Source organism: Mauremys mutica, chromosome 7, assembly GCF_020497125.1.
Source record: "Mauremys mutica isolate MM-2020 ecotype Southern chromosome 7, ASM2049712v1, whole genome shotgun sequence".
Lineage (NCBI taxonomy): Eukaryota > Metazoa > Chordata > Testudines > Geoemydidae > Mauremys > Mauremys mutica.
The window spans coordinates 82,275,882-82,298,964 of record NC_059078.1 but is presented as its reverse complement, the minus strand read 5'-3'; the positions used below and the strand labels follow the sequence as shown (position 1 = coordinate 82,298,964).

Sequence of the window (23,083 nt, the reverse complement as noted above, 5' to 3'; positions counted from 1 at the left end):
AATGCAAGTTTTTTGTACATAATTCTACATTTGTAAGTTCAACTTTCATGACAGATTGCACTAAAGTACTTGTATTAGGTGATTTTTAAAAACTATTTCTTTTGGTTTTCTACAGTGAAAATATTCAATAAAAATATGAGCACTGTACATTTTGTATTGTAATTGAAATCAATATATTTGAAAATGTAGAAAACATAAATATTTAAACAGTATTCTATTGTTTAACACAGTGATTAATCGTGCTTAATTTTTTAAATTGTGCAATTAATTACAATTCGTTTTTTCTTTAATCGCTTGAGAGCCCTAGTTTCTACTGTTAAGAATAAATTATACCTGGGTTTTAAAAAGGCAGTCACAGTCCCATCACTAGATACCAGTGGTCACATTTGCATGAAGGGAAGATGTCTGAATTGAGTTGTACCTTTTGGTGTAAACAGCGTTTACACAGAATACTGTAGCCTGGGGAGGCTTGGTCTGAAAGTCAAAGAATTGTGGAATTGTATCCTGGGGATAGGTTAAGGTACCAGTCCTGACACCAGAAGGGGTGCAGTCAGAGACCACAGAGGAGCAGCTAGTTCTGTAATCGGGACATCTGGTTCTGCAGTCTCATCAATCTCAGGTGAGAGTGGATCTTGTGTACACGTGCGTGTGCTAGCTTGAATAACAATAACAGTGAAGCTACAGCAGCACAGACTATACAAATCTGCCAAGCACCCTGGGCATGTATTTGAGAGGGTAGCCTATGCTGTTAGATGTGTTGCTGTGGTTTCATTGCTAGTGTTGTTCAAGCTGGCTAGATCTAGCTAGTTTGGGTATATCTACAGTTGCTGAAGTCAAGCATCTGATTGCACATAGACATACCTGTAGGGTTTGGCTATGCTTGGAGCTTGGGCTGTGATTCCCTAGCTCGTGTACAGATACTCATGCTGGCTCAATGAGAGCACATGGCTATGCTATTGTGGCTGTGCTACTGGTTTTTAGTGAATCATAGAAGATTAGGGCTGGAAGAGACCACGGGAGTCATCTAGTCCAACCCCTTGCTCAAAGCAGGACCAACCCCAACTAAATCATCACAGCCAGGGCTTTGTCAAGCAGGGCCTTAAAAGCCTCTAAGGATGGAGATTCCATCATCTCCCTAGGTAACCCATTCCAGTGCTTCACCACCCTCCTAGAGAAACACTTTTCCTAGTATTCAACCTAGACCTACCCCACTGCAACTTGAGACCATCGCTCCTTGTTCTGTCATCTGCCACCACTGAGAACAGCCGAGCTCCATCCTCTTTGGAACCCCCCCGTTAGGTAGTTGAAGGCTGCTATCAAATCCCCCCTCACTCTTCTTGTCTGCAGACTGAATAAACCCAGTTCCTCAGCCTCTACTTGTAAATCACCTGTCCCCTAGTCATTTTTGTTACCCTCCGCTGGACTCTCTCCAATTTGTCCACATCCTTTTTTGTGATCTTTTCTGATAGTGTTCTTGCTCTGAGTAAGTACAGGTACCTTTGGTCAGATGTATTTGTACTTGGCATGCCTAGCTTGTGTCACTGCTGCCTGTGCTACTGCGGCTATGCCATTATTTTTAAGTATGCTAGCTTGATGAGAGCTAGCGTGAGTATGTCTGCTCGTGCTGGAGAGTCATATCCCTAGCTCCTAGTGTAGACCTACTCTTAGACAGGGATTTAGAAGAAGGCGATCTCAAGCTCCATGTGATGCGTGTTGGTGGGGGAGAGCTTTTAAAAGACAGACCTGGTGTTTGAACATAAGCAGTGTTTGAACCGTAAGTTAAAGGTATATGCCTGATTTTCTCCAAAAATGAGTAGCAGCCTCCTGATAATTTCCAAGATATGGGTGGCAGTCTGTGGATGTGACTCCATTTTATAGAAGTGGTTGTTGTGAGTTTGTAGCTACAGTTGAGTTCCATTTTGCACTTAAAGCAGGGATTCAGTCTTTTTGATTTGTGTGAGAAGTGTAGCACATCCCACCCCCACAACGTAGAATACTTACTCTTTAAGTACAGAATTATTTTTCAGTCTACAATTAAATCTATTAGCTTCACTTTATTTAATTTTTAAATTAATTTTTCCTTTAAGAAATTTAGCATCTGTCTTTTCTTTATCCTAAATATTCTTAACAGTGGAATAGTGGAGACATCACTAAGTAATTACAGGCTGTTGGATCTAATTATTGTGATTACATGGGCCACAGACTCACTCAGGTAAGTCTTAAATTAAGCCATTGTGACATTACAAGTAACTGCATCAATTGCCACACTTCCTCTCCATCAAGGAAGCCACAGTTCTGTTGGCTGAAGTCACTCAGTAGTGTGAGGAAGACGAGACATTCATATAGAGAGTTCCCATTGACAAATTACTTTACCCAACTATTGCTGCTCTCCAAAGGCTCCATAGCTGTATACTGGCTGTCAGTGGTTGAAAAGCTTCATATGGCATTGCTGCTTTGGCTGTACTTAGCATTGAGGCATTACTGGTGGTGGAACTGACAGGAGTGCAGGGGGCATGCAGACATTAAGATTCAGGGTCTGGTTTCACACCCCTTTATTTTCCTATAGCAGTAGTCTCTCTAACACAGCCCTCTGAACCAATGAGTAAATTTTAAAATTAAGGGCCAAATGCATAAGTATACCTTTGCTGCTTCATGGTGTTCTGGAGATGAAAAGCAACTGATATGGAAAAATGAAATGTTCAGAAAATCATTAATCTAATCTGGGACCACAGATGCTTAAGTGCCTTAATCATAGTCATATGATAATTACATGTTGTTGCTTCAGGGCAGAGTTAAGGTTGTTTGGGTTCCTTAACTCTGCATTTCTTAAAAGAAATCTAAACTTCTTAAATTACGGTTTAACCGTAACTCTCTATTTCCTGTATTTGTAATGTTTGGGTTTTGAAATATTTACGTCTCTATCATCTGAATGAATTACAAGTTTGTGTGAAAATGTATGTGTAAAAAATATAATAGTATTTTAAATTTTTCTCCTTCCCCCACATAGCTTTCTTAAAGGGAAGAACCCCCCCGTCCCCCGAGATAATAGTTTTGTGGTCGTTCTGTTTATGTTCTAGGGGTGAGTCCCACAGTCACTACCTGTGTCCAAGAGTTTCACCCTTGTGGTTGACAGTTTCATTGTTCTAGTGAAACAACTGTCTTTGAACAGTCATGGTCATTCAGGAGGAGGGGATTGGTCAGGTAATTAGTTCCAATGAGAGCTTTGAATATACAACCAAAACCTTGAAGTGCTTGTCTACACTGGCACTTTACTGTGCTGCAACTTTCTTGCTCTGGGTTGTGAAAAACACCCCCCTGAGCGCTGCAAGTTTCAGCACTGTATAGTGGTAGTGTAGACAGTGCACCAGCGCTGGTAGCTACTCCCCTCATGGAGGTGGCTTTTTTTATAGCGACTACACAGGCAGTGCTTTAACGTTGCTAGTGAAGACATACCCTTGGAGTGTCTATTGTACAGGGAGCTGATGCAAGGAGTCGAACAGTGAGGTGATTTGCTGTTGGTAGCTTGTATTGCTGAGAAGGCAGGACAGCTGCATTTTGAAACTACTGAACCCTTATCCTCTCCCCCTGCTTCCCCCAAGGTCCTTACCTTCATTCCTAGGAATAATGAATTGCAATATTTAAGTCTCAAGATGATTTGCTGGTGCATGATATTTCTCATTCCATCTGTTCAGTTTTAAACACCCACAGTTTTTTCTTCCATGGTGTTGGCTCCATACCAGTAATCTTCCCCAACCCATGTTTTATTTTGTTGGGCACGTTTCATTTATTTTAGCAGGGGGTTGAAGGAGGGTGGTTTATTGTGGTTTTCGTAATATGGTACAGTCACCTGATTTTCCTCAAAATGGATGAGAATGTCCTTTTATAAATACTAATCCTATTCTTAAGATTGTTTTTGGCTCTTCCTGTATTTTCAACTTGTAAGAATTTCTTATTCCATTAAATAATGCTATTTAACTTAAAAGGCATGTTGCTTATACTTTAACTTGTCACTAAAGTCTTCAATCACTATTGATTATTTTTTATCTTTTTACTTTCACTTTTTTTTTTGTTTTCTACTGACACATTTCCCACTTCTCCTGGAAAAGGCAGCAGATCAGGACCAGATGTCACTAATTACTCCATTCTCTTAAAATGCAGGCGGTTTTTTGTAGAATTCTTCCTGGAAAAACATGTCTCCAGCTCTGCTGAAGAAGAAATTTTCGATTAAGAACAGCACAAAAATGACCATTTATCATTTAAAAAAAAAATCTTTTAATGTGGCCAGTGCATGAAATTTCAGTGAGTTTTAACTATTGGAAGTGTGACTGGTCTGCCTTATTCTGTTAAATCTGACACACAGTGCTACATTTCCTAAAGGATCCAACCAGACTTTCTGGTCCTTAATCAAATGATATTCTTAGTGGTTATTTTAAGGATCTTTCTGCTTGGTCCCTGCCAGTCGTTGGGATCCTGTGTTCAGTGACTGTCCTGTTGGCTGAGATGATGATTTGTTTTCTTTAAAACTCATTAGAGCTGTTTGTAAGCCATCTTAATTGGCTTTGCTTGACAGCAGTATGAGCTGCACCCTCTGGACTGTTCATATTGCCACTACACACGCCTCCCGGGTTACACAAATCCGCACTTACAGAAAAAGTTCCGTAACCTAGAAATAGGAGGGTTTTTTTGTTTCGTTTTCTGCGTAATGGTCGGGTATATGTTTCCAACTTACGCAAAATTCGAATTACGCAAGGCGTTCTGGAACGGAATGCTTGTGTAAGTCTGGGAGCATCTGTACTGTGATGCAGGCCCATGAGCACACTGATTCTTTGCAGTGGCAGAGCAGGATACTGCTACTAACCAGCCACGCTGCCCTCTGGATTACATTGTTTGCCTTGTTAATGAGGTTAGGAAAGAGTGCACAATTCTAATTGTATTTCCTTTCAGGCCTTCGAGAGAGAGAGTAGTAAGAAGTCATTTGGACCGTTTGGGACTCCAAGGCAAGAGTGCTCTTTGGAAACCATATCCAGGAAGGGGACTCTTTGAATAGATTTAACACAATTTAAATGAGATTAACTAGAAACTTTTTACTTGAGCTGCTCTTAAACTATTGTTAACACATATGTTCAAGTGATTATACATTTAAAAGTATCTTGTAGTTTGCTTAAAGGAACACTTGAGCTGTTTTAAATGGACTACAATTTAAAGAAGTTATATTTTCTGACAGCATCCTTTTAAATAATGTCCTGAAACTTTTTCTTAAATTTCTTTTCTAAGCATTCTTTGTGCTGTTTGGAAGAAAGTGTCTTGGATTGAGAAACATGCTTATAGGGGCAAGGACTGGGTGTTTTGTTGTTGTTGTTTTGTTCTGTTTATACAGCACCTCAGCACAGTGGGGTTCTGGTTCATCACTAGGCACTATAGGAACATAAAATAGTAATAATCACCAGTAATGACTGGACTCATCCCTACTTTCTTCTCTCTTCTTTATGTATATGTTTGTCAGTTCTCTCTTCGGTTTCAATTAGTTTCAGCTTTGCCGCTGTTTTTACTGGTAAAAATTCGCTTTCAGGGCCTGTGTGTGTGAGAGAGTGTGAGTGAGAGAGCAGGCATGTGAAGTCTTTGCAGGGCAGTGAAGAATGAGTGATACGCTTTGTGCATGAGATATGAGCTACAACTGAGCCATTAGTAGAACACTGAAACTTACTGAAATTATATCAAACATGCAAAGCAAACTGAAAAATAAAGCAATATGTATTTTGTCATCAATTATAGTAATCTGTGGGGTACTAATTAGTTACATTTTCTGATAGAAATATGAATTTTCAATAAAACCCTTGCCGTAGCCATGTGAATGGGCTTTATTCAATTTGAATCCATTCACTATAACATTGTTGCATATATTGGTCCACATTTCAGTTGGGTTTTGAAATGTGTAGATCTCCAGTGTGTTTCTTGGCTTGTGTCTTGAAATTGTGTTTAAGTTAAAACAGATGTTTGCTTTTTAGGTCATGCAAAGTATTCTTTTCATTGCGTGTTTTGTTCAAGTAAAATACACTTCATTCTGACTGGTTTAGTTAGTGTAACTAGTGAGTTTACAAATCAAAATTATTATTGGGTGTACTTAATGTGTTGTATGGTGATGAGTGCTTTCGGGAAAGATGGTGGGGACATCCACTATCACAATAGTTACATTGATATCTGTGATGTGCAACATCAGGTCCTTCCTTTACCAAAGCTTGACTTTATTTGATGGATTTCAGTATACACTTTGGGCCTGATCTGAATGTCTGTCCTATTTTAGTCAATGATAGATTAGCTTGAGAAGGGCTGCAGGATCATTGTTTCCTTAAGCTTTCTCTACGTGAGAGACATGGGTTGGGTTATTTTTTATTTTTATTTTAGTATAACCTATGGTATGAATTTAAACAGGTGAAGGCATACTGGTGTAATGTTCTGTGTAGGTACTCTTACTCTGGTATAAGTGGCTTTTTCAGTTTAGTTTGTTGCTTGGGATGAGGTTTAAACTAAACTGAAAAAAATACTATTATATTGGAATCCGTGTCCACAGAGAAGCTTGTACCGAAATGTGTACTATGGCCTGGTTTATAGTTAAAATTTAGATCAACTTAGCTAAATCTCTCAGGGGCGTGAAAAATTGGATACTTCTGTCCAGTCCAGCAGAATGGAGGCAATTATGGTTTTCTGTTAGCATGATCACTTCAGTAGACATGTTACCCTCAGTCTGACTCCATAGAGGAGAGCAGATGTTTCCTCTTGCTATCTGTGAGAGAGTCTTTTGCAAAATATTTTTTTAATTTTGGGTAATAAGTTTCCCTTTTTTATGGTTTTGGTATCTGACACTAGCATGCCTCCTTTTCAGTATAATTATTATGCTTCCTTTGAGTGACACTGCTCCACATTCCTGGCGAACAGTTCCTGAAACATACTGGAGAGAGAAGCATAGCAATTTTTTGAAGCTAGTCAGCTTCTCACCTTCACCTACATCATGCCACAAAACCTGCAAGACAGTTTAGTAAGATAATGAAAACTTCAGAATCTCATATGTACATCATAGAAGCACAGGCAGCCTGATAACTGCAACAAGGCTGCTCTCGAGCAGTTTTGGGAGTATCTACAATAGTAACGTTGGGAGTGCCTCGCTCCTGCTTCTAATCTAAAGCATTACTAAGAAGTAAAACCAGTGCACCACTCCAGCTCCACAGAAGCAAATGATCGACCTGCCTGGGGAACACAGCTCACAAAAAAAGAGACCTCTGACTCCACCACTCTACTAGTTATGATTTTCATGACAATCCATCATGCTGTCCAGGCTTACAGAGCCCATGGCTTGTAGAACCAAGCACCTTGGGTCAACATCTTGTCTTGTAACTAGGCAGTCATGAACCACAACTACCAAGAGAAAAAATTAAAATGCAAACAGACTGCAGCTGAACAGGATAGGATGTGGGCAAATAGAGCTGAAACTGAACCAAAGTAAGCCCCTTCTCAGACTTTATGGATGCAGCCTACTAAAGAGAATTGTGGGGTAACCTTCTTGAGGACTAATAATGTTTAAGTCTGGAAATTCTAGCTGCCACAGAATCCTAATGACTCAGTAGACCTAAGACGTGAACATTTAAAAGTTCCTGGTGGTTAGTTGAAGGATTTGGAGTTCTAGAAGAACAAAGGAAACAATTTCTTCATATGTTCTCTCATTCCTCAGTTTTGGTGTCTGGGCCTATGTCAACTTTTCATCTTTTCATGAGTGTAGTTATTTCCTCTAAATAACAGTCAGATAATTTTGTATAGTAAGCCTTTGTGTTTCATGGATGCAGTGAGAAGTTTTTCAAATTACGTCAAGTTTCTACTTCTGTTCACTTTTTTGTGGAGGCAGGTTAGAAAAAGTCTCATTTGTAGGCATTGATACACTAGAACTTTGATGTTTATTGTGAGTTGTATGTCCTCAAGTGATAAAACTTTTTTTTTAAACAGTTGGCTGAATTTTGATATACTTATAAGTTCCCAAGTGTTAGAGCTTCCCTGGCTTTTATTGGGGCTAAATTCTATATCTACTGTGAGTGTTAGAAGCAATGGGCCTGGGCTTAGCTTTCTAAATAAATTTATCCCAAGTTCCTTTTATAAAAGGGTGGTTATATATTGATTTTGGTCTATAGCATTTCTTCATAGGATCATGTGGTGTTTTATTGAACAAATATGAGCTTGTCCTATCTCTACCTAGCACTTATTAAGGTTTGGTGTTAGGCAGTACATCAGGTTTCTGATCTGACTAGGTTGAAAATAGTGCTTAATGTTTGGCAAAGTCAATCCTCCCTTTTGCCATGGCCTTTTTAAAGTACATTGCTTAACCCTGGGGTTCTTATGTCCCCAAATGAATTTGTATATCATGGCTTGTCATTGATCTAAAAGATTATCTGAGTGTTTGGGGAAAATAAAAATGTAAGATATTAATTTTTAATTGCCACAATTTTGCCTAAACATGAATTTTCATATTTTGACATGTTTTGTTTTGGTTTTCTTGATCAAAGGAGTATAATTAATATTATGTAAGTCTTGCCATCTTTTAGAAATACGTATTCTCAGGTATCTTATTGAAGTAGTTAGCTATTTGTATTTATCTTTTTATATCTTTCTGTAGGTCTGAACCCACACCTACATCCAGGAGTTCTGACTTGCCATAGTTTATTTAAGTCCAGGAGTTGAACAATTAAAAATGTTGGTTCAGTTCTCGTTTGGGTTTATCAGTATTTCGTACTCTCCGGTTCAGTTCTGGATCAGACATTAATCTAGAATGATGGTTTGGTAACCCATTCCATCTGTTTGAACCCATTCTGATGCATTTCCTGTGGATTAATGTCACATACTCATATGCTTGCATTGTAACTCGTAGCAGAAGAATACAATGATACATTTTTCTACAGTGAAAAATATTTATTTTATGAACAAGTTATTTGCACACACTAGTACAAAATCCTTCACAACCCTGTCAGTCGTATTTGACTGAGGTGACAAAATGAATTCAAGCCCAGAAAATGCCCTTTCTACACTAATGTGTGTAGCAGGAGCACCAAGCATGATGGTAGCCAGTTGATATAGTGCAGGTCTCATTATTTTTTATATTTTCACTTTTATGGATAAGGCTCATCAATAAAAGAATCCAGGAAGGGGGCTAACATGTTTTTTTTGGCCTTGTTTCGACCAAAATTTGTCTTTTGCTTCTTGGACTTCTCATATTCTTTGAGGAAAAGCTTAGGATCACATCTGACTGTTCAGACATATCTAACTGAAAGTCAGTCAGTTCATCATTTGGAATATCAGATATAGGCCAATTGGGAATTATTACAGTTTTAGTTAGATGCATCATTGTCCAATATTTTCTCTCAGCTCTTCATTGAGGCCAGTAGTTTTTCAGTAAAAGGTGAAGAAAACACCTTTGATGGGTTGAGTTGGCATTTTAGCTAGGCTTTGTAAAAATCACCCAGAGTAAGTTCTCATTGAAGTGTCTTTTTTGTTAATTTAGCAGGCTTTAGTGCTGCCATATTTTTAATGGCGTTCCATTTTGTGTCACTCATATAAAGGTCTTGGTTACATATCCTCACAAAAATCCTTGAGCTCTAAGAGTCTTTCAAGCATATCACACATGGAATGCCATTTAGTAGGACAGTCTAGGATTGACTTCTTTAAATTAAGCTTTTTTTGTGATCACTGTGCTTGTTGGGTTCCTAAGCCTTTTCCAAATCAAATGTGCTTTTCCAGCTATGTGATTCACAGAGCATTCTTTCATAATATCCTCAACAAGATATGAGCAGAACAGTGAATTTCTCATAGAGTAACTCCTCTGGCACCCACCATGTTGAATTCTGTCTCTTTTTTTAATCATATGAAGCTGGTTTTGTTGTGTAACATCTTATGGAGTCTCTTTCACACGCTCATTATCTGTTTCATTTTGTTATTTCCTTTTCTTCCTGATTTGCAATCACACACTTGATAGATTTGACAATATTAGCTGCATTATTAGTAGAACTGCTTCAGAGAACTTCCATAACAAATTATGACTTAGAGTATCATTGCCTTCAAGTGTTTAGAAGACCTCTCAGTGATCTGCTTCATAGAAAACATGCAGAGGATTATTTTTCCATCTCTAGTATATTGTATATTAACTCTAATATGGATCTAGCGGGATGAGTAACACAGTCACCTTTCAAAGAAATAAGCTAGCCTTTGCCTGCCTGCGTAATTTCATGACATACTCTGGTTGCAAGGTCAGCAACTTGATCTTAAATATTTTCATCATTTATTGGCTGTTGCCAAAACGTTCAATAAGAGGGTTAAGAATATTTCTGAAGCCTGAATCTTACATCGAGTTAAAAGGTCTACCATTCATTGTTGTTAATTCGAAGTAAACTTCATGCAAAAGAGACTGACTAGTCTTCACTTTCGTCTTGCTTTTCAATATAGAATCTAGAGTACATTTGTTTGAGGACTAAATTATTTTTCTGCACAGAGGGTTAGGATTATTTCCATCATTGTGTGAACTTGTCTCACTTCTGGATAGCTTCTCTTGAGGGAAGGACAATACCTTCATCTGGGTGATGCATTAAATGTACAGTGACATATACAAAGACGTGTGTTCCCATCAGAACAGTCCTGAAATTACCAATTTGACAAATAGAAGTATTCTTGGCCTGGTCAAATGAGAACTTCCTCACAGAATTTTTTTGATCCCTACCCATAGTTGCTTGAGGGCTGTACAAAAAGAATAATAGCTGAATGTTACATTTTTTGTCTTCCCCTTGAACATGGAGCCTGAAGCTGTCACTTCCAGTGTATCATGATGATCAGTGGAAGGGAAACTGAGTTAGTCTGTTATCAAGGATGCTGCCAGGGCTAGGTAGGAACAGCCTCAGTTTGGGTCTGGGAGTGGTTCAGCAGTTGGGCCAGAGCAGTACACTGTGTTTCATTGATTCTACTTGTTTAAGCCAATCAGCTCAAAGATTTAATGTAACTGAAAACATTCCAACATTCTTGTAAGATTAAGAATGAAAGAGAAAGTTATTAAATACTTTCCTTTGAAATATAGGAACCCAAAAAAGTAGCCAAGAAAAGCAACAGGTCTTAGATTTTTTTTAGTAATATTTCTTTGCCTGTATTAAACAATAAAAGATTCTAAACTGTGGAACTGGCAAACCTTTTAAAAGAATCAATCAAAATGCAATAATTCTATTCTGGAAAAAAACTCATCTGACCTACTGGACAGAGAAGAGAAGTTCTAGGTCAGGGGTAGGCAACCTATGGCATGTGTGCCAAAGGCGGCACACGAGCTGATTTTCAGTGGCACTCACACTGCCTGGCCACTGGTCCGGGGGGCTCTGCATTTTAATTTAATTTTAAATGAAGCTTCTTAAACATTTTAAAAACCTTATTTACTTTACATACAACAATAGTTTAGTTATATATTATAAACTGGTAGGAAGAGACCTTCAAAAAACATTAAAATATATCATTGGCACGCAAAACCTTAAATTAGAGTGAATAAATGAAGACTCGGCACACCACTTCTGAACGGTTGCCGACCCCTGTTCTAGGTCCTGCCAGCCAGGGAGGTGAAGTGATAATGAATTTACTATTAGTCAGAGAAGAACTGTTACATAACCTCTCTTCCGTCAGCTTCAGACTGGAACTCCCTTGCCTCCCTGCCTTCATCCTTCTATCATCCTTCCCTCCCCCTCACTCCTCCTTGCCCCCTTCAGGAGCCCATTCCTAGTATAACAAAATAGGTTACCCTGTGCAGGATGGCTGGTGAAGTGACAGCAGAAACGAACTTCAGCACCAAGGTAACAAAGCCAGGAACACAGTGGAAGAGCAGTGGAGTCTTGCAGCCTCAAGTCAAAACAAAGGTCCTGTAGTCCATACTCCTCTTGCCTCATCCACCATGTCTGAGGCCTGAGTTACCGGCCCTAGTACTCAGCTGAAAGCAAGAGGAGTCAGATGGGAGGGAGGTGTTCTGGGAGTTGTAGTTCATTTCCATGGCCAGTGCTCTTCCTAGGCATAACAGGCAGGAAAACTACCAATCCCAGAGCCCCTCTCTTCCTCTCCTCCCTCTTTTCTCCAGTGGCTTGCTAGGAAGTATAGTCCCTTCCCCTCTCTATAGGGTTGGAGCAGAGAGAAATGGTTCTTCAGCACCTGATTATTGAACCTGTTGTTTTGAACGGGTTACCAATTTTTATTGGTTTGGTTCCAGTTCAGGTTCAGTCAAAAAACGTGCAACTGAGTCCTTTTCTGGGAATGTTTCTTAAGGTTGGTCTCTTTATTGGAGTACCCATCTAAGTTAGGACAGGCTTTTTAAGGACTTGTAGGAAGCTGGGGAGTCACTATGTCCATGGATTATGTCACCTTCAACATGGAGCTAAAGGCTTAAGCAACCATTGAGCCCTGCTGATGTCACTGCTCCCGCACACAATATTTTTACTGATTTGAAGATTTGCAGCATCAACTTTTATTTTTTTTAAATTTCAGGCCTGATTTCAGTGGCTGCTTTATATACTGTGGAGGACCACAAGGGTATCTGAAGAATATTAGCTAATTAAGATGGATTTACAGCTGCTTTGCATTATCAGAATAGTGCAGTGTGGCTAGAGTGTTCTCTCCATTCCCACTTCATGCCTGTGTGTTTTTTTTCTTTTCCTCTTGTCATCCACATATTCCAGCTTCCTTCTCCCTTGTATCATTCTTGTTGCAATAGGTAGTACCAATGCAATAGGTAATTCTAAAAAAAAAATGTTTAGGATTAAGGGTAATTTTTTGCCATTCTTCATAGCAAAGTTTCTCTTTCAGAGGGAAACTATTTCCCTCTTGCAAAATGTCTGCTATTTTCCATTATTCTTAATGGAAATGAGACCCCAGACTGCCCTTAGCAAACATGGCCGCTGTCTTCCAAATTTATTAATAATGAGTGAAGCCAAGCTGCTTTCAAGGAAGACAGTGGCTTCCTATGATGTAAGGAGGTAGAAACGAGCACTGTGAGGATTAAAAGAGGCAGCAGCTATTTTTGCTAAAGGGTAGCCTGTGGTTTCAGTCCCTTTGAGAACAGTAGGAAGCAGCAGCTGTGTGAAAGAGGACAATTGTGAATTTTTCTGAACATTATTCTTCATCTTCTGAAGAGCAACAGGAGAAAATGTCTGCTAATTCTAATTTTTTTTAATAAGTGACTTATTGCACTGGATATATATTCAAGGTTGATTTGAATTCATATTCAATTTGTGTAAGCATTCAGTAAATAGCTGAGATTTGGGACAAAGCCTGACAGTGCTACATTTCTTAAAGGACTAATTCTTAATTTCTTAGCTCATATACTAGTGGATTTATTTGTATATTCTCAGAGAATCAATACAGTAAGTGCTGTGATTTTGAGGAGAATAAGTGTAGTTGGTTGAATCCCAATTTTAAGTACAAAACAACTCATCCAGAACAATGTAGATATGTCAAGCACCTCCATAATGATCACATGGTATCTCCCCCTCCCCCTTTTTTTTTGTTCATTGCACAGTTTGGATAGTGTATAGTGAATGAGAGAACAGTGTTCTTTTTATGCTGACTGGTCAGTGAGTGGACCTCTGCCTCATTCACTGCAGTCCAGCCATCTGTATACTGACTGAAGCAGACATCTTCTGGAGCGCATGCTACACAGTCAGTCTAGTCGTATCCATCTATATGGATAGAATTTGGCCCAAAATGTGAGAGTGGTCCACTACTAGACCATAGTCAGTGCATGCCAATCCAAACTGTGCACTGATGGTGAAGGGTATACTGTAGGGGGAAAGTCTTCAATTACATATTAACATACTATCATAAAACATGCACAGTGGGGCAGAATGAAGTTGCATGGGCAATTCTTGACTTAATGCTTCACTTTGTGGCCTTAATAGTCTTTTTAATGTAACTGTTTTTACTTTTTTCCCCCACTGTGTGGTTTAAAAAAACCCTCTAGAATAAAGCAACTCTGATCTTGAAGTATCTGCTAAATGGAACTAGAAATCTGAAAAAAGTAATCTCATTCCATATATGCTTTCTGAGATGAAAATTCCACTCACTGTTGTTGTACATAGTGCCAATGTCACAAAGGGAGATTATGAACACTTTTAAACAAATGCCAGAAATAAAGTTCACTTGATGTCTGCTTTAAGTACTTTGACCCCATTAATTTTCAATTTTCTACTCAGGACTGCAGTGGTAGTGTAATAAAGGTGCAACATGCTTTTTAAAGAGACAAAATGAGTTTTCACTTGTTTGCAAAAATGGCAACCTCTTTGGTTCAGACTTTTAAAAAACTCTTTGATCTGTGTCTTGAGACCAAACTTAGAAAATTTGAGCCTCAAACTAAATTATTCAAGCCACTTAGAATAGGAACACTTAGGTAGCCTTGACTATACTTGGTGCTGTCTACTCCTGGTGTAACATAGAAATCTTTATGAACTTTGTGGTTTAATAATTTTTACAGCTATTTATAGAAGATGCTTGTGTTGGAGCAGAAACTCAATGATTTGTTGCCAGCACTATGATTGATTGATAATGGCACAATATCAGTTTAAGCAATGCCATAAAATCAGAAACATGAATGAAACAGAGCTGGAGCTACCAGGCTGTTATATGAAGGACCATGTCTAGTCTTTTTTGTGTCTTTTCTGGACAGTAATGTTTTGCTCTAGGTTCTGATTTTCTAACAAGTAAACTGTCATAAATAGAAGCTAGTTAACATACAAAATAAATTAGTATGCTTACCTCATGTACTTTCATGAATTTGTTGAACTCATCGAAGTATATCAAATAGACTACTTTTGTGTGTATTTGTATGCATACTTTATTTAGTTTGCTCATTCAGTGTGATTTCCTATGTCTTCGCTTTCAATACAAGGAGTGGCCTGTAATAGGTTCACGCTTTCAGTACAACTGTTAATATGGATAGAACTTTTTAAAATTATGATTTCGGAAAAATAACAATACTTAATTGTTTTAAGATTACTGAGAAAGTATGGCAAGCTAAATTCTCAGAAATAAAGCTAGTTGAAATTTAAAATGAATGTTAAAAGATTTTGCACAACACTCAAAATACTACTGAATTGTTTTTCTTGAGTTTTATTTTACCAGTTTGAAATTAGGAAATTAGAATGTTGTAGTATTCATAAAAATAATTAAAAAATCTTAACAGTATGATAACAATAAGATTCTTCCTCCAATCTTAACTTTGCCTTCATCACTTAATGGTGGATGAGCCCTACTAATTGCAATATAGAGACTTGATTTTTCTTCTTATGTACATGAAATACATTAATGTGGTGTCTTGTATGATGATGGAAACCTGTTCCTATCCGCCTGGCTTTTACTGACTAATGGGATTTCCCAGACCAGCTCTTTAAAGATGTGCATGACATTGAAGGAGTGGGGCAGGACTGGATGTCTGTGGCCTACGGGTTCAGGGAGGTTGTGAAGAACATTAATCATTGCTATGTACAGGGATAAATTATTTTTAAGAAAGAATGTTACATAAGTGTTTGCACTATTTGAATACAAGTCAGGCTAAATGAATGTTTGTGTGTGAACTGTCATGTTTACAAAAAAAATTGCCTGACTCAGATATTTACAGAATTTACTATATGGTAATTTGTCACCCCAAGTTCTGCATACTAAGGCTCCATCACTTGAATGATGTGACTGTTCCAAACTTATTCCAGTAAAAATGTTTGTAATGGTATGTAGTGATATTAAAGATTTTTACATTCCCATTGTGAGAGGAGGGTGGGGAATGGCAGAAATATAAGCTACAGGGGATGGTGGTTAATGGCAGAGTGGCATGCTGATGATACTTCATTCCCCCACCCTTTCATCTCCAGTAGGGCAATAGCCAAGAGGTTGAGTTACTCAGCAGATTGCTGATAATCAGAACCTTTTCACTCACCTTCTGTTTTCTGCTATGTCGTAAACATAACAAAAGTGCCAGCTCATGAGAGAGGCCCTGGTGTACTCCATACCAATGAGGACCCTGAGCAGAGCAGCTGGTATGAGACCTAATATTCTGTTCAGACTGCCAGATGAATGAAGAAGTGCATATAATATACAAGCCACTTTAGTTAACTCGTCATGCCCCCTCTCCCCCAAGTTTTTGAATGATTTTAGTGTGTGCAATTTAATACTATGGCCTGAAATAAGATTATTGGATTACTGCTTAGGTCTGACGCTGAATTTCCTTGATTTTGTAGGTAGATTGTTATTTTGAAAAGGCACCTCAGTAATTTCAATTGCTTATATTTTTTGTTTCCATTGCTGGAAAAATTTTGCCTTAAATATCGTTGGCCTTTTTCCGTTCCTAAAGTACTAAAAGAAATCTATTGTAGCTCTTTAATTTATAAAATCACCATTTAAAACTTGTGGTGCTTCATAATATTATGGAACCAAAGCAGTCTAGACTTTGTAGCATAGTGGTGAAGTTGAACTTCTGATTCAGAGGAACAAAACACTGGGGGTAGTGTAGGGTCTAAAAAGCTAGTAAGTTGTGTCCACTCTATCTCCTTTTACTTCCTCCGACATTGGCTATAGAATGGTAGTGGTTCCTTTAAAAAATAGAAAAATGACTTCTAAATATAAAAATGGAAACAAATACATAGTTTGAGGATCACTTAACATCCTAGAAAAGTAAATGGTATATCTTTTTTTCAGGTTCCTTAAAGGTTTTATTCCTGGCTTATGCTCCACCATGCACTATGCTGTTGATGTAAGCCAGTCATATATCCTTGTTCTGTATTTAAAATCAAAGGTCTTTCTCAGTTGGACTGAATATCAGTGAGTTAGAATATTTTAAATTATATTAAAATTTAGATATTTTTATGAAATGTTAGAATATGTGTAAAGATCTACATAAAATTAATGTAAGTGTTATGTAATTTTATTTCTTGTCCATAGTGATTCCTTGTATGTGGCATCAGCTTAACAATATCTAAAAACTTTTACACTTTTATTACACTTTGAAGAGTGGGTCTTACTTTAGAAATGCTGACAGTTTACTATGTGACAGCACTAATAATACGTGATTAGAGTTGACCTATAGAACAGTGTGATTTATACAGATGCTCCCTGGGTTACGCAAGACCCAACTTACGCAAATTCGACCTTACGCAAAAAGTCCCATAAGGCATAAATAAAATTTTAGAGTTGTGGAAAATATCGCGTAGCATACAGGAATGTAAAGTTCTGTATCGCGGTGTGCGGAGGAATACAGCAGTAGCATCTCCTACAGGGGAAGACTTTGCGCTCTCACAGCCTCTCAGTCTCGTGTTGTTTCAGTGATACTGTATTTCTGTTATTTCACCCTATTATTTCATCCAAATCATGCCTGTCTCCTCCTCTCCTTCCTCATCTGCAAATTAAGCCCATTGTCATCCACCACCACAATGCAGCCTTCATTGTGCCAGGATAACAATAGGATTGAGGTAAATGCAATATTTTTGGGTTTTTTTATGCTTGCACAATATAAGTTTCCGACTTATGTAAAATTCAGGTTACGCAAGGCTTTCCGGAACGGAACGACTGCGTAAGTCGGGGAGTGTCTGTAATTGAAATTTTTTTCCTAACAGGGACATACTTGTAGTAAAGTACTTGTAAAATAAGCAAAATAAAGATGTTGGTTTCTGGTGCAAAAGCCAAATCAAAAGAATTTTAACAGTACTTGCCAAGTGTATGGATATTGTATGGCAGTGGAGGAAAAGACTTTGCTAAACAGAGTGTTCAAAAATTTAGGTTAAGTTTCTTTACTTATGTAAAACATTTGTCTTTGTTTGGAGCTTCTTCTGGTGCTGAGAGAGTTGTGTAGCTCCATTGATTGGTTCCATGCAGTGGAAATCTGACCTTTAGCAGATGTTTGAGAAATTGCCAACTTTCAGTGCGATCAGCAGACCTAGGTGGTTTTTTCCTTTTGTCGACAAGAACCTCTCTTGAGTAATATGCCATGACAATGTTAACGCTTCTTAATACTAGAAGCTGTCTGAAACAAGTCAGATATTTTTCTGAATTGTTAGTTTTTTTGTAAGTTTCTATATGTAAAGTTGTTGGCAATTTATCTGCTCAGTTGCACAAAATATTTTGGGATTTTAAGTATGCTTGTCAAAAAAAACAACTAGCAAAGGAATATAGATAAAATTTTGAGGTTTTGGTTTGTCTGCATTCTTGTTACAGCATTAGCTTGGGGTAAATGCTTTTAAAGAAAACAGAAAAAGCTCAATAGGAAAAAAAATAAAAGCAGCAATGAAACATATCCCATCTGGAGCTTTTGGCTATGAACAGGATGTTGCATAACTCCATGTGAAGCCTGCTCTCGAGCAGTATTTTAGGGGATGTAGGAGACTCAACTGCTTAGTTGTGGGAGTTTTAATGTGAACACTACAAGCTCTGTTTTCTCCAACTCCACCAGTTAGCACTACAGGAAGGAGGTGGGATCTAGTGTGAGATTTGTGATGAATAACTTGACAGTATCAGCAGTTGCCAAATGGGACCTTTCCTGCAGGTGCTAGTTTTCCTAAGGGGTTTGCAATTGCTTTTCAATGTGTTACATAGAGTAAGAAAAAATATTATAAGACTTAATGGTTCGATATGGAAAGATAGAATGTCAACAATGCATATTTCTAGTCTTAGCTTTGAGGCGAATCAGCGAATTGCATAAAAATTGATCCTGCTTTGGCAATAGATGTCCAGTATACTTACTATACATATTTTATGTTTTAGGCATGAAACAATGTATTACGACTTCCACTTACATTCACTTTTGGTTCCAGTTACTTATCTATTATATCTATAATTGCATTATAAATATGAGTAAATATGTAGTCACATGAGGTGTGCTTAAGATAAGGTGTTCTATCCTGTTACTTAAAGGTGGTGTGGTTCAGTGTCTTAGAAATGATCTAATGGTGTATTTATAATCACTGCAAAAAAAAATCTTAAATTAGGAAGAGAAAATGGCAGCTTAAATAATTGAAAGGATTTGAATTTTTTTCGTTTTAAAAGCTAGTATATAAAATTAGCACCTCTTGCCTCCTGTTTCTAGAAATCTGAATTTCTGTAAAAAGGTGACCCTAAAAGTTTGCCCCATAAGGAGGCTATAGGAAACCACTCTGGCATGGCCTGTGTTTAGCATACAGCGTGTATGATGATACTGTTGGACCTTCTAATACTACAATATATGTGCACCTATATTACGTATTGATATAGTAGAACCTCAGAGTTACGAACACTTTGGGAATGGAGATTGTTTGTAACTCTGAAATATTCATAACTCTGAACAAAACATTATGGTGGTTCTTTCAAAAGTTGACAAATGAACATTGACTTAATGCAGCTTTGAAACTTTAATGTGCAAAAGAAAAATGCTGCTTTTAACCATCTTAATTTAAATAAAACCAAGACAAACAGTTTCCTTAACTTTATCAATTTTTTTAAACTTCTCTTTATTTTTTGTAGTAGTTTGTTTAACACAGTATTGTACTGCATTTGCTTTAGAGTGTGTGTGTGTGTCTGCTGCCTGATTGCGTACTTCTGGTTCCAAATGTGTGGTTGACCGGTCAGTTTGTAACTCTATTGTTTGTAACTCCGATGTTCTACTGTACTTCTAAATTTTAGCCACCTTAGTTTATCTTGCAGGTTCTGAAATTGGCCTGTATTGCATTGGAGCTTGCTGTCCTATAATTAGCTTAAAAGTCTGTATTATATAAAAAAAGTGATAAGTATCCATGTCATTTTGGTCTTTTTAAAAGTTGGTATTTGTTTGGGATGGGGAGCAGCTATATTTATTGATTGTAGCTGCAATATGCTTTGAATGCTTAGTTAGGGGGCTTGGATATAGCTGGTGCTCAAAAATCTTGATACTACCAATATATAGAGCATTTCTTCTTAAACACATTTAACTGGTATTAAATAAGGTTTCTATAACCAAATAGAACAGTGGTAATCCACACATTGTTAAACATCACATTTTTAATCAGGATTAAAAAAAAATAATCTCCCCACATCCCAAATGTACTATGGATACTGAAGTTGGGTCTTTCATTGATAAATCTACTGTGGTTATAAAAGTTAAGTCTCACTGGTCTACTATGATGTACTGTAAAGTTATAAATACCATTTAGGAGGGGCCAAGCTGGACTGTCTCCATATTGGATGTCAAAAGGCCACTGGAAAGCATCTGCTAAAGTCCAGGTAGAGACCTTGGCACTCATTCCTTATCCTTGTGTGTATTTTTGGAAACGGATAAAGAAGAATGGGTGAATCTTTACACCCAGTTCTGCTTTTCCTTTCCTGTTTTTATAAACCCCTCTATAATACCTCTGAATCCTCTCTCTGATAGTGACTTCCACGGTCAAAAAAATTATTTATTTCTCCCTGAGGGACCTATGGGACAGACACCTGCTTCTTCACTTTAAGGTTAAATCATGAACATATGTCCAAAAGCAAATAGTTCTCTTAATACATGTATCCAGCGCCTTTCATTCCCGTGATTTATTACAAACAATAGAATTGTTGAATGCAGTTTAGCTGTAGAGGAAACGTTGAGATTGGTTGAGTTACCCCTGGATGTCGTAATGGTCTCACTTAGGGGTTAACTGAGTGGTTGACCTGACATGTCTGTAGTCTGTATAATCATAACACATAAATACACAATCACTAATTTAATTAAAACCTAGTTTGTTAACCAGTTCTAGGCTGTACTCAAGATTTCAATGAAAGTTAACTATATAGAAGGTTTGAAGTTTGCTTGGTGTTCCATTAAGATCATTTGGGACAAAGTAAAGGCTGACATAGACGCTGAATTTTGTTAAAGGTCCATTTTAGAATTATTTAAAACCCATAAACTAATTATTGACTTACTACTAAATGCTCAGAAGAATCATTCTATGTGCAGAATAATGTTGTTAATATGGAGAGGATAAGCTGTATTTTTCATACATAACAAAGGTTGAATTTCTGCTTTAAGCGTAAAATGCAAATCTGTCTTAATTCTGGAGCTGTAACTGATGCCTTGATGATATACCTCATGCACACTGTAGAAAGCTTCAAGCTCCAAATTTTAATTGTTCAGTTGGCTTTTTAAAAATCCATCATCCTTTTGGAAACTCCACAGAATCAACACACAGCCTAAGCAAGGAGACGTGTTTATTGTATATTCGGTTTATAGTGGGGTAGGCAACCTATGGCACGCGTGCCAAAGGCGGCACGTGAGCTGATTGTCAGTGGCACTCTCACTGCCCGGGTCCTGGCCACCGGTCCAGGGGGCCCTGCATTTTAATTTAATTTTAAATGAAGCTTCTTAAACATTTTAAAAACCTTATTTACTTTACATACAACAATAGTTTAGTTATATATTATAGACTTATAGAAAGACCTTCTAAAAACATTAAAATGTATTACTGGCACACGAAACTTTAAATTAGAGTGAATTAATGAAGACTCGGCACCCCACTTCTGAAAGGTTGCTGACCCCTGGTTTATAGCATAGACTGCCTTCTCAGAGATAAGGCAAAGGTTTATTTTTTGTTGTTGTTGCAGAAACTTGATTAGATGGTAAGCAAATCATCATGTGCAGTTTTGAGTTCATGCTTTTTATCCACTTCCCCGTAAAGTGCATTTTGTATTGGAGGGTGGAATTTCTTCATGTTAGGCCTAGCTTCATATGCTTGAAAAGTTACCACCTATAAAAGCTTTCATAAAGAAATCTCATAAATTAACTTGTACTCTGTTTGATCTTTTAAAGGACATCACTGACTTGAAAACGCTTTGTTTGAAAGTGTTTTATCTACTGTAGTTTCAGGAATACACCTCTACCCCAATATAACGCGGCCCGATACAACATGAATTCGGATATAACACGGTAAAGCGGTACTCGGGGGGGAGGATGGCTGCACACTCCAGCGGATCAAAGCAAGTTCGATATAACATGGTTTCACCTATAACGCGGTAAGATTTTTTGGCTCCCGAGGACAGCGTTATATCGGGGTAGAGGTGTACCTAATGTTACAATTGAAGAAATAAATTAATGAAAATTGTTTTCAATTCCTAGCTTTGTTCTTAATAAATATTACAGCATTTTGTGTATAGCTAGTTTTATTGTTTTGTTGGTGGTCACTTCCACTCTCTATTGTCTGCATTAACAGTTCAGTGTTGCTCTTGAGTCTGCTTAGTATCCATTGCTGATAAGGATGTTCTGCCCCCTGTTAATATTTATAAAGGGCTTAACACTTCAACAATAAAAAATAGATGCAATTTAAAGGATAGTCTGAACACTTGAATTTTCAAAAATTTTGAAAATATCCATTGAAACACATTGTATACTATTGTTTGAAAATCTATTCAGGGACTTAAAGCAGACTTTATGAAAGGTAAAAATTTTGTTTTAATCTTCTAACTCAGAGGTTTGTTACCTAATCTGTCTTTGGGCTTTGAGTAACATCCAGATGGTTGGGTTGGATAGGATTTAAAATGGTTGAACCAACTTGTTCAGATATTTGTGAAGAGTTCTGTCATTTAATATGCAGAAGGACATGAAAATAAAATTGGTACGTCACACTTGTCCATATTAAATTTTAGAAATTAAAGACTCAGTTAGCTTTAGTTGTCCTAATTCATGGAAAGATTTGAAAGTGTGTGGTGTGCCCTCCTACTCTGTAGGTTATTTTTCTTCAAGTATGTGTCATTATGGATCCCACTGTAAGTACTCATATGCCTTGTGCAAGGCCTAGATTCTTTTCAAGTATCTCTTGGGCTGCATTAGCAGCCTGAACCTGTATGAGGGCATGAAGGGTGGGGGAAACCATGACCCTCCCACACTTTCCTCTAACTACCCATGGCAGCAAGTCTTTACTCAAAAGGCCCAGTGTCTTAAATTGCAAATTGTTTGAGGGAGGGGACCATGTCGTGTTCATACAACATCTAGTAGAACAGGGCTGATTGGTGTGTTTGGGTTCTACTGTAGTATCAATATTAATTAATAATAGAAAGGACAAACAGGTAATACAGTATACGGAAAATG

General features: G+C 37.6%; 1 protein-coding gene across 2 annotated transcripts in view; it reads left to right on the top strand.

The window, feature by feature from the left end:
- Positions 1-23,083, top strand: part of JMJD1C (jumonji domain containing 1C) — a 311,545-nt gene that overhangs the window by 25,371 nt on the left and 263,091 nt on the right. Inside the window, exon 1 of one of the 2 annotated variants that reach the window (XM_045023355.1) lies at positions 4,850-4,903. The exons of the other annotated variant lie outside the window; for it this stretch is intronic. The gene's annotated coding sequence lies outside the window, so the exon portion shown is untranslated. Of the gene's footprint in view, positions 1-4,849; positions 4,904-23,083 lie in introns of those variants that run through there. 2 annotated transcript variants of the gene reach the window in all.